Source organism: Poromitra crassiceps, assembly GCF_964638095.1.
Source record: "Poromitra crassiceps genome assembly, chromosome: 11".
NCBI classification, from domain to species: domain Eukaryota; kingdom Metazoa; phylum Chordata; class Actinopteri; order Beryciformes; family Melamphaidae; genus Poromitra; species Poromitra crassiceps.
The window spans coordinates 25,566,140-25,578,541 of NC_139643.1; positions in this window are offsets into that span (position 1 = coordinate 25,566,140).

The window sequence follows — 12,402 nt, forward strand, 5'->3', positions numbered from 1 at the left end:
AGAATTGTGATCAGAAGAATGACGACTCGGTGACATGTCTTCATTTCAGATTGCGATCCTAAATGTAAAGCGGCAGATCAGATTATTTGTGGACACAAAGGAATTTCCTCCTCGGACTGTAACAAGATGGGTTGCTGTGTGAATCAGTTAACATTGGCCTGCTACTACCACCAAGTAGTAGATGGTAAGACTTCTGTTTTTGTGCAGGGGGATGAAATGAAACCATTTCATCTTACTTTCATCTTAAACGCATGTGCTTCATATTGTGTCAAGATAACTTATTGTATAAGTATTGCAGTATGTCAATTTGTTTTTTAGAGTGCACTGCAGATAAAGAGTTCATCTTTGCCATTCGCCTTGACTCTGCATCCATCCCTGTGGACCCCAGAAAGCTTGTTGTTCCAGGGCACCCGAACTGTAAACCCATCATGGTTAATGAAAAGTTGGCCCTCTACAAGTTCTCAGTTACAGACTGTGGAGCTCGCGCTTACGTAAGTTGTCCCAAGTGCAGTTTACTGGTCCTAGAGGCATATTGAGCCAAAGTGGGCTGTGCAAAATATAATGTAGAAACCTGAAAGCTACCTGACATGGATATGACTTTGTTAATGACAGGTAGTCGGTGAGACAAATATCTACCTGGCTGAAGTGCAGAGTGTTGTCGAAGTCCTCAGCCTCAAGTATGGTGCCGTCACCAGAGACGATCCCCTCAGGTGAGTTTCGTTAAAGTACATGTTTTGTACATGAACTTTTACGTTTTTTTTTTTTTTTTTAATGAGTAACTAGTCATTCTTAAGTTTACAGTAGGCTGCTACTTGCACTACACTAATCTTGTTTTGCACTTTGTTTTTGAGGACACTCAAAACTTAACTAGCCATTTAATGGCATGGTTGATCAAGCTTATGACGGTACTGTTCTTAACCAGATGTCTTTTTGTAGGTTCCTGATGGAGTGTCGCTATCCTAAAAATGCCAACAGTCAGGTGGTCAGCGTCGGCTACATGGTCAGGAGCACCAGTAGCGATCCCCCTTCAAAGATTGTCTCCAATGGCATGTTTGCAGTTGACTTGAGAATTGCTAAAGGTTGGCTTTTGTTCCATATCTGGCAAACCAAATGCATTTTTGTGACTGGCGCTAAAATCCTAATGGTTGAGTTGCAACCATTTGTTTGCCATTTTCTGATCAAACGTCAAAACAAATAAATTATGCTTTTGCATCCCCGTCTGTTTAGATGAGACTTACTCTGATTACTACCCCACATACCACCAGCCCTTGAACCTATTCCTTGGCAAACCCATCTATCTGGAACTGCGTGTGCTGTCTCCAAAACCCAAAACTGCAATAATCCTTGTCAACTACTGTCTAGCCTATCCACGTTCTGCCAGGAATGCTCTTGTGCTCATTTATGAAGGGTAAGACTGACTCTTAAGTAATCTGAGCACTGTCGTTTGTCAAGGAGACATTTTGTCACATGTCAAAATGCTTTTAGCAAAGTTTGCCCCTTATCCTTATGGTGTGTCACACAGCTGGTTGAAGGGAATCACGTCGGTTAACTAACGTTTGTCTTGTAGGTGTGCCAACCCCAACGACCGCCATGTGTCCATCCTTCACGTCACCGACCTGCCAACAAACCGCCACCAGAGGCGCTTCATGGTTAAAGCCTTCCAGTTCATGGATCTGCAGACAAACAAATACCTAAATGAAGAAGTGAGTCAAGGATTCGGGAGCACCTTATGAGCCCTTTGCGCAGCAACCATTTTTGAGTTGGTAAAGCAGGTGCAACCAATACCATTGATGATGGTTCTGTTCCATTTGGGTGTGCCAGGGCCCTCATTAATGTTGTTGGTTACACCTGCTTTACCGCCTTAAAACGGTTGCTGTGAAAAGGGCTCTATAGGTCACCACAGTGACCCTGGTAACTGAAGCGGGTCGTTTAATTACAACAAAACAATGTAAAGGTGTTTTTTAATGTGCAGTGAGCAGCCTGTTCAGTGGAGGAATTAGGAGACTTGACTCCAAATTTCACTGCAACAACATTATGTAAAGCTTAATGTGCTAAAGTTATCCAGTTTAGTTAGCGGCTAGCCTATATTCAACTGGGATGTCTGACCCCATGTAATGGCAATGTGGGGTGTACACACAAATGCGATTTGGCTCAACTTGGAACAACATTAAAATGTCGACTGAATAACCCGTCTCCTCCCCCCACAGATCTACTTCATGTGCTCCACAGAATTGTGCTGGCCATCAGAAAAGTATTGCCGGAAGCGTTGCTTCGATGGGCTAGTGATTGATTGATTTCAGGTGCACCTTTGGTGTACTTGAATTTTTTGAAAAATAAAATCTCATAAAACCTTCAATGTCTACCTCTACCTAACTCATTTGGTCAGTAGTCGTCATCTGAACATGGTTGTAAACATAACTTTATGGAATTTCAAGTTATCTCAAAGCTTTCCATTTCGTTCTCTTTGGCGACACCTATGGCGCTGGCAGCCATCACCAGGCCCTCCATGGTTTTGAAAGAAAAATCACGGCCAATATTAGTCTTTCAGAGGCTGTGGTGGGCTCATTTTTCTAGCTAGTGTGATGATACTTTTACCATATGAAACTAGAATTTTAGGTTTAGAATTGTATTTTTTTTTCTCGCCAATTGTACTTGTCCAATTTCCACAGTCTAAAAACAAACAAACAATTTGATGTTTTTTCACATAACATTTACTTTTGGCCCACAGCCATCCATCAGATTAATTTTGACCATTCATATGAAAGAATTTGGGCACCTCTGGGCTATAGGCTCAATCACCATTGTAACTCAGTTGGTGACAGTATTTACATGAAAATCTTTCAGATTGGAACTTAAAATGTATTCTTTCACTGTAAGAGGAAAAATAGACAGAAAATATGGTCCCATTTTCTTACCTACTTTGAAATTTTAAAAGGTGTACAAAAGTGGGAGGCTTGACTTTCGGAGCAGACTATTGAGTTGGTGAGGATTTTAGCACATTCTGTAATTAGTGGTAATACAAGAGTGTACTCTTACTAGGGTATTGGTAACAATGTTTTTTAAATTCAGTTCATCTTACTTGTGTGTCTCATTTGGAATGTTTATGTATTTTATTAAAAATTTTCCTGGACTTTCTTTCCTTATGATATGAGTGAGGATCCTGGGGTCAGATGTGGAGTGAGGGAGGTTATTTTGTTCTGAATCCGTTTTGTCTATTTGAAAAATGTCAAAACTGATTAGAAAAATACCTATTCTTTAGAATACCATCAACCCTGTCAATGTATTTGTGCTGCCGCTTGTGTTCAGATAGACCAGCTTCCTTTCTTTCTAGATAAGGATATATACAATGCTTGTGTAGCCTACATGAAAATACATGTTTATTCAAAAACATTAGGTATGTTTGCACAAAAGTAGAAATGATGAATGTGTGTCGATAGTGACATGACTTGTCAGTGGACAGTGTACTGGTTTAGTCTCAAGGAAATGTCTATGTATTGTGTGGGAACTGCTGTGTGGCCATTGCCAATCATGTAAATATGCTCCAGTGATTTCTACAGCAGAGACATAAAGACTTAACAATTCGTTTACACATTTACACGAAGTTAATGCTTGTATCTATGGTGACTAATAAAAAAGACGAAACGTCAGCAATTGTGAATCTCACAACATCAAATAGTAAAGAGCAATATGGAAACAATGGATGCATTTTGAGAGACACTGAAAAGACATGGCATTCTGAAGTTCTTTCAGTCCTATTAGGCTGACAGGTGCTGCTTACATTGCTCTGACAACATGAGACACATGGGAGATATAAAAATATGAAATTGTATGAAATTAAATGTAAATATAGAAGAGGCACCAAAACCCAATAGAGGGGTCTCATTTGAGTGTAGCAATAAATATCTGCTATGTACAGTATCTGGACTCTGGGGGGGTCACATGGCCACATGACATGGGAGCTATTGAAATCTAATAAACATGTGTGTCTGATATGTCCAATTTAGCAATAATACCTGGTATGTATTTGGAGTCATATTTGGGTCACATAGATAAAAATATAGAAAATTAGCTTTTAACTCGATAATTATCTTAGTGATCATTAGAAAACGGGGGGAAATGGTTGGGATGGGATGGGAACATAGACTATGGGAAGGCCATTCTTCTCAAAATATTTTATCATTTTTGCAGTGTGATAAGCACCCAGGTGGTTCCTCCACGTGATAATAATTTGAATGTCAAAGGGCCAATTAGCTGCAGCTGTGAGCCGTCTGTCATCAATTAAAGCAAACGCACTTGTATCTCGCAGGGCGGCGCGCCCTCATCTCTGCCTTTTGTCTGAGCGGCGGCATCACAGGATCCATGGCTGGACACAGAGTCGGGCTGCTCCTCCTCACTGCGAATCTGATGTCGGTCTGGGGATGGGAGAGGCTTTCTAGCGGGAAGTGGTGGGCTGTGACGAACCAAGCCCCACTGGAGCGTTTTTACAACACCGGGCAGTGGGGTAAGTTCAGCACTGTTTGTTTGTAGGTTTTGAGAAGTGCTTCAGTGTGGTTCAGCCTGGGTAAACCCAGCCTCATACACGTGAAATTTACGTTACAGGCATAGTCTGTGACGTCACGTTGAAGGTGTGTGTGTGTGTGTGTGTGTGTGTGTGTGTGTGTGTGTGTGTGTGTGTGTGTGTGTGTGTGTGTGTGTGTGTGTGTGTGTGTGTGTGTGTGTGTGTGTGTGTGTGTGTGTGTGTGTCTGTGTCTGTGTCTGTGTCTGTGTGTGTGTGTGTGTGTGTGTGTGGCATTTATTTTTATTTTTATCTAGACCTGTAGCTGCTATATTTTTTGTAGGCCTATGTTTGGTGAACATAACCAAACCATGCCCTACCTGTTTGAATCTTTAATTTCCCCTGTAACAACACTGAGCAAAGTACCACTTTGGTGTCTCACCTCCCCTAAAGTGACTTGAAATCAATACTATGAAATGCACACCAGAGAGTCATTGAAATATCACAATGACATGTATCAAGTCAAAACACACTCCTCACATAGGATTCAGGCCCAGATGAGTAGGCTATTTGTGGGTTACTTGTGATGACAGTCCTCTGTATGAAATTAGACGTCATATTTTGCCATCATTACTGTTGCCTGTAAAATTGGTGCCTTCACTACCATTTTCCATTACAGATGACTACAGCGATTACAGTGAAGGTATAGTTGCTGAGGTTGAAGATACCACCACTGACTCTGATCTTCTTGCTGAACATGGGTTCCTTGCTGATGGTCCCCGGTTCCCTGTGGATGTGCGTATGGAGTATGTACACCACCTAGAATCAGGACCATTACCCCACCTAGTATCTCCAGGACCAGGACACCACCTAGGATCTCGAGAAACAGGACACCACCTAGGACGTCCACACGATCGAATACATCGACCTGTTTCACACCATGGAGGTCGTCAACCTCAACGTCACCAGGGGCGTCCACGTGCTACTGAGAATAAATGGGCCCATGTGACCAAGTCAAATGGGCTAGAAGTACTGTGCAGTGAATCTGATTTTGAAATCACCCTGCTATCGGGTCAATTAAGTGATCTCAAAGTTTTGGGTCAGTTATTGATATTTGCTCTACTTGGCATTCTGTGTACTCTAAATTGCTTTGAGGGCATAAACTTACTACAATGTCCTTTCCCTGCCACAGGCTCCAAAGACCTGATGTCTGTCCTGGCTGCTCCAGACTCTTGTGGCTATGATGTGGACCTGCTCTATAACACCGTGACTGTACCTTTCTTGTCGCGGTGCCACGTCAAACGTGACATGAAAGTAGGTTCCTGAGAAGCAGCTTTGCTTAACTTGCACATCTTGACAGTTTCGAATGTAGGCAGAGGGGACTTTCCTTTATTGGTTCCAGCTGCTAAGCGTTGATAGTATGGGATGTAACGATATGAGAATTTTGGCCGATAGCCGATATTAAAACATTGCTGTTATGGCTGATTATCGATGTCGATATGATCTGTATAAAAACAAGTTTCTATGATAATCAAATTTTGTACATACTGAAAAACACATCTAAACACTGAATTTGAAAAAGTAATGTCTTTCTTTGTTAACAAAACATTTTGGAAAAGCCCATGAATGAGATTCATCGCATGGTTATCTCAATATGAACATTTTGGCTGATACTGATAACCGACATTAACATTGCTACCATTGGCCGATATATCGTGCATACCTAGTTGATAGATCTGAATTTTCTACTTTTGTATGATTTGTAATACTAGCTGGTGCTCCTTGCATTTGAGTGCACTCTAAAAGTAGTTCATGTTACAGAAGACTGACCACTACACGCTGAAGCTGTTGTACGTCAACGAGCTTGGTCAGGAAGACGTTGCTACTGCAACTTGTGAGGCAAGTGTGAAGTTGGCTTCCGACCTACAACTTCCTCGCTCCCGTGGCCCAAAGAACCTTCAACTCCCTCTCTTCAGTGACCCACAGAACCTACAACTCCCTCTCTTCAGTGACCCACAGAACCTACAACTCCCTCTCTTCAGTGACCCACAGAACCTACAACTCCCTCTCTTCAGTGACCCACAGAATGTACAACTCCCTCAGAACCTACAACTCTCTCTCCCCGGTGGGCCACAGAACCTGCAACTCCCTCAGAACCTACAACTCCCTCAGAACCTACAACTCCCTCAGAACCTGCAACTCCCTCAGAACCTGCAACTCCCTCTCTTCAGTGACCCACAGAATGTACAACTCCCTCAGAACCTACAACCCCCTCTCACTGGTTGGTCCCAGAATGTACAACTCCCTCAGAACCTACAACTCTCTCAGAACCTACAACTCCCTCAGAACCTGCAACTCCCTCAGAACCTACAACTCCCTCAGAACCTACAACTCCCTCAGAACCTGCAACTCCCTCAGAACCTACAACTATCTCAGAACCTACAACTCCCTCAGAACCTACAACTCCCTCAGAACCTGCAACTCCCTCAGAACCTACAACTCCCTCAGAACCTACAACTCCCTCAGAACCTGCAACTCCCTCAGAACCTACAACTCCCTCTCCCCAGTGGCCCAGAGAACCTACAGCCCCCTCAGCCCAGTGACACTCAGAGGTTTTCATGCACTTCAAAGTGTTCATCTGAAGGCCCATTTCCTCCACCAAAGCCAGAAAGTGAGTTTGAAGTGATTCTTGTAGTTTTCTTTTCAATGTTTTCTTTTGCAAGTTCCAATTTTTCGAACACCAACACACAAAAACAAACTCGGATACAGGAAAAGAACAGAAAAAACAAAACATACATACATACATACATGGGGTCCTACACAAGGGGGTCCATGGGAGACCAGCCGGGCGAATCACCTGTCGCCCCTAACCTCGTCAAGGTAGTCCACAATTTGGACTTGGTGTAGATGGGACACTCAACACATTTCTTAGATCACATTAAACCATTGTCTCTAAATCTGATCTGAGTTGACAACTCCTTGACGTATGTCTTCATTTCAGATTGTGGCGTCGCTGAAGCACAGCAGGTAACTTGTGCCCAAACGGGAATATCCCTCTCAGACTGTAACAAAAAGGGTTGCTGTGTGGATTCTTCGACCAACGCCTGCTACTACCCAGTAGATGGTAAGACTTCTCTTTTGGCGCCGTGGGGGATGAAATTGTTCTTTTTTTTATTTTGTCAAATTGGACGTTTGTTGAGTTTTTACCATCATTAGTATTGCCTGTAAAATTGGTGCCTTCACCACCACTTTCCGCTATAGATAATGTGACGATGCGTCGTGGCGTGCAACGTTGGGACAACTTTTGAGGCTATACGCATTTGTTTACATCTTCTGTTACCTGTGTTGCTACAGTGGATACCTGCAACATTGTAAGCTATCTTGTTTTTGGACTGAGTCCATACACTTACAAGCAAAGTCTAAAGGAACAAGCTGATCTTTCAGGATTATACAGATTTGAAAGGAAACGGGAATTATTTTGCTGCTCGAGCAGGCAGGTTCACCGCCGATGGCTCTGTCAAAAAGGTTTGACAGTCCAGTGGTGGACAGTAAATACACCATAGCTGAAGAAATGGAGAAAAGTAGTATAAAGTCTTTATTATGCTGTTATATAAAGTTGCTTAAAAAACGCGATCAAATAATAATAATAATAATCCAATTTTACGGGAAATGGTCATTTCTGAAGCAAATACATAGCCGGAAGTACTGATGACTGTACGCAGCCCATGCGCCTCAGTCAACGCGGAAGTGACGTTAGTTCCACCATGTTAGCTCCGGCTAAGTATTGTTTCGGAAAAGTGTATTTGTTTCGGAAATGAGTTTCTCGTAATTTTGAATTATTTCATCGCGTGGTGAGTATGTACAACATGTACATGTGAGTGTTTTGGCGCTGTTGGAATGTATATTTTTGGTGACTGAACAGGGGTAGGCTGCTGTACCGTTCTTGCAGGAGGGGCTACGTTCTAACACACGCACAGGGAAGACAAGGGTATCTATGTTGTCATTTTGCTATCGGGAATATGGCAAATGGGCGAATCTCCAAAAATGTTGGCGCGTTCCTTTAACTCAAATCAACTCTCAATAACTGTCAAACCAAATGAATGCCTGCAAAACTTTACAGCTTTCAGATATGTGAGATCATGTGCAAAATAAATCTGCATTGTTTAACGGTGAAGTTCTCCTTAACTCCCGTAATTCTATGAAAATGTCTTTATGAATCATTTGCTAATAACCAAACCTGATCCTGCCAGTTGGTAAGGTTGGGGATAGCCCACCACCACCCCCTCCACAGCCCCCTCTCTCCAGTGGTCCACTACAGTGGACCTGCTCTTCAGAGTGTCAACTCAAAGCCCCACCTCCTCCAACAAAGCCACAATGTGAGTGTGAAGTAAGTGATTGTTGTCGTCAATTGGATTGGAGAATAGTCCTGAAATGTGCTGGTCATTGGATATATAGCTTATGTCAGGTCCTAAAGTAGGATATTGCAACGTACTTGACCAAATGGCATATGATTTTTCTGCAGTTGTAAGACAATCAGTCAGATTAGGGGCAGTTTACACGATGACGGTTTCCTATGCTGACGGGGAATTATTTTATCGTTGGTGCCTCCCTTTTAGACGGCGACGGCGAATTCGCGCTTAGGAAACGACACATTTTGAAACCACCCTCCAGAGTGGAATTCTTCGTGACGCTCCCCGCTGATCGCTCCATGTAATCGCTTTGAGACGGCTCCTTTCAGAAACTCTGACGTGCCTGCACACCCGGAAAAGTCACACGGCAGACGTGCTGTGTATTTCTGATACCGTTTTGACTAATCCTGGCTTCCTCTGACGTTAATAGATCAATAAAATGTTTTTCAGTTATTCCTAGGCTGCAAACTTGTTTTAACATGCAAATCGGAGTTGTTTCTGACGAGAATAAAGTAACGTTAACGCTACATTATGTCAGACTGTTCTCATCCCCCATGCCAAAGCCCCCGCCTCGGCCATGAGAGGGCTCAGAGCACTGCTGCTGCTCCTGCGCGCGCCCCCGCGGCCCGGAGCTTGGGGCTCGTGCATGAGCCCCTCGTGCGACGAGCAACGCCCCGTTGACCATCACACTGCCACCTAGCGACCTGGCATGTACATTACGGCGTTTTAAAAATTCGACAGCGCTCATGTAAACGGGGAGAAGGTGTGAAGGAAAAGGTGTGAAGGAAACGCTATTGTGTCGTTTCTTCCAGAAACTGTCCTCGTGTAAAGGGCCTCCCAGTCTCTCAAAGACTAAAGAGAAGAAACTTGATCCCATTTGGACTTGGTGTCTATAAGCTGCTGTTTTCTGAGATCACACTAAAGTTTAGAGTGAAGATGGTTTAGTGACGAAACCATCTTCACTCAGTCCTTAAAATTGTGAGTCAGAATTGACAATTCCTTGACATGTCTTCTTTTCAGATTGCTGTAAAGCAGAGCAGTTGACTTGTGGCCAAACAGGAATATCCCCCTCAGACTGTAACAAGATGGGCTGCTGTGTGGATCCTTCTACATTGTGTTGCTACTACCCAGTAGATGGTAAGACTTCTCTTTTGTGCAGTAGGGATGGAATGGCTCTCTCTCTGTATTTGCTATCTTATTTTAAAACGTTACGTGCTTCACATTGGGTAAAAGACAACTTCCAAAAGCAGTTTCTCACTTTGTCAATTTGAACAGTAATGCAATTGGTGCAATCTACAAATTTGTGTGTGCGTGTGTTTTTAGAGTGCACTGCAAATGAGGAGTTCGTCTTTGCCATTTACCATGACTCTGCATCCGTCCCTGTGGACCCCACCAAGCTTGTTCTTCCAGGGCACCCACACTGTAAACCCATCATGGTTAATGAAAAGTTGGCACTCTACAAGTTCTCAGTTACAGACTGTGGAGCTCATTCTTACGTAAGTTGTCCCAAGTGCAGTCTACTGGTCCTGTTCTCAGATGCACGAGCTAAGGTGGGCTGTGCATAATGCGCAGGTGCAGTACCTGCCACTGTAAGGGAATGGTACCAGGCAGACTCTGTCTAGGTCAACCTCCCTGCTAATTGAGGAGAACATTGAACATGGATGCCCTCATCCATATTTCACTAGTAGCTGTCTGCTTTGGTGCTCATAACATTTGAGTATGCATTTTAGACTAACTAAATACCAAACTCAAATCTATATAAAGCCTGACGTTTATGGTTAAAAAGCATGCTATTTAATTTACACCTGCTATTGGCTGATCTTTGGTGCAAGCTGATGTCAACACAAGGTGACTGAGAGACCATTTACACCTGGCACTAACGTGTTTTCTGTGATCAGATTGCAATCGGATAGTGCTTGACCAGTTGAAAGTACAGGTGTAAATGCCCCCAAGACGCATTGAAGACGGATTGCGATCTGGTCGGCCAAACCACCTCCGGAGGTGGTCAGGGACGCATTGTGACCACATCGAACACAAGTGTAAATCCAATGTGTCCTCTCAATCCGCATACAACAACTGTATGCAGATTGAGAGGACACCCATATTTGGTGATTGGATTGCAATCCGATCAGCCAAAACGCATGCTAAAGCCAGGTGTAAATGAAATCAGGCAAATGTGGACAAGCACTATCCGATTGGAATCTGATCACAGAAAACGCATGTTAGTGCCAATGGCCTCTGACATCACCTGGCAGCAAAGATGCAAACAATCTGGAAACCTGAAAGCTACCTGACGAGACAAATATCCGCCTTTTTTTTAACGACAGGATGTTGGTGAGGTAAAGGTGTACCTGGTTGAAGTGCAGAAAGTTGTTGAAACTCTCAACCTAAGGTATGGTGTCATCACTAGAGACGATCCCCTCAGGTGAGTTTAATCTTAGCGCTATACAACCTCATTCTGTTAAAGCGCTGTGTGCCTCTACCTCATTTGGTTCCTTTTGTAAATGGACTTGAGCAACCTTTTTATAACGTGTAACTACTAGTCATACTACTAGTCATTGTAACATTTGCAGTACTTGGTCTTGCACTAACTACACTGATCATGTTGTGCACATTCGTTTTGAGACCGATCTTGTTTTGCACATTGTCGTCTCGAAACTTTAACTACCTGTTTAATTGCAGGGTTGATCCAGCTTGTGACAATCAGGATCGTTCTTACCCAATATCTTTTGTAGATTCATGATTGAGTGTCGCTATGCCAAATATGGCATTGATGGCAGCAAGCTGGTCAGCGTTGGCTACATGGTGAAGAGCACCAGTATCAGTCCCCCTTCAAAGGTTGTCTCCAATGGCCTGTTTGCAGTTGAATTGAGCATTGCTACAGGTTGGCTTTTGTTCCAATGTTATCTGGCAAACCAAATGCATTTTTTGTGATTGGCGCTTAACACGTTTGAAGTAAAATCCCGATGGTTGAGTTGCACTCATGTGCTGAATGGCTTCGTTTGCCATTTCCTGATCAAACGTCAAAAGAAATACATTATGCTTTGCATCCCCTTCTGTTTAGATGAGACTTACTCTGATTACTACCCCACATACCACCAGCCCTTGAACCTACTCCTTGGCAAACCAATCTATCTTGAACTGCGTGTGATGTCTCCAAGACCTGAAACAGTAATCCCAGCAGTAATCCTTGTCAACTACTGTCTAGCCTATCCACGTTCTGCCAGGAATGCTCTTGTGCTCATTTATGAAGGGTAAGAATGACTCTTAATATCTGAGCACTGTCGTTTGCCTTTAGCTAAGTTTGCCCCTTATCCTTATGGTGTGTCACAGCTGGTCCAAGGGAATCACGTCAGTTAACTAACGTTTGTCTTGTAGGTGTGCCAACCCCAACGACCGCCACGTGTCCATCCTTCACGTCATCGACCTGCCAACAAACCGCCACCAGAGGCGCTTCATGGTTAAAGCCTTCGAGTTCATGGATGTGCAGACCAGCAA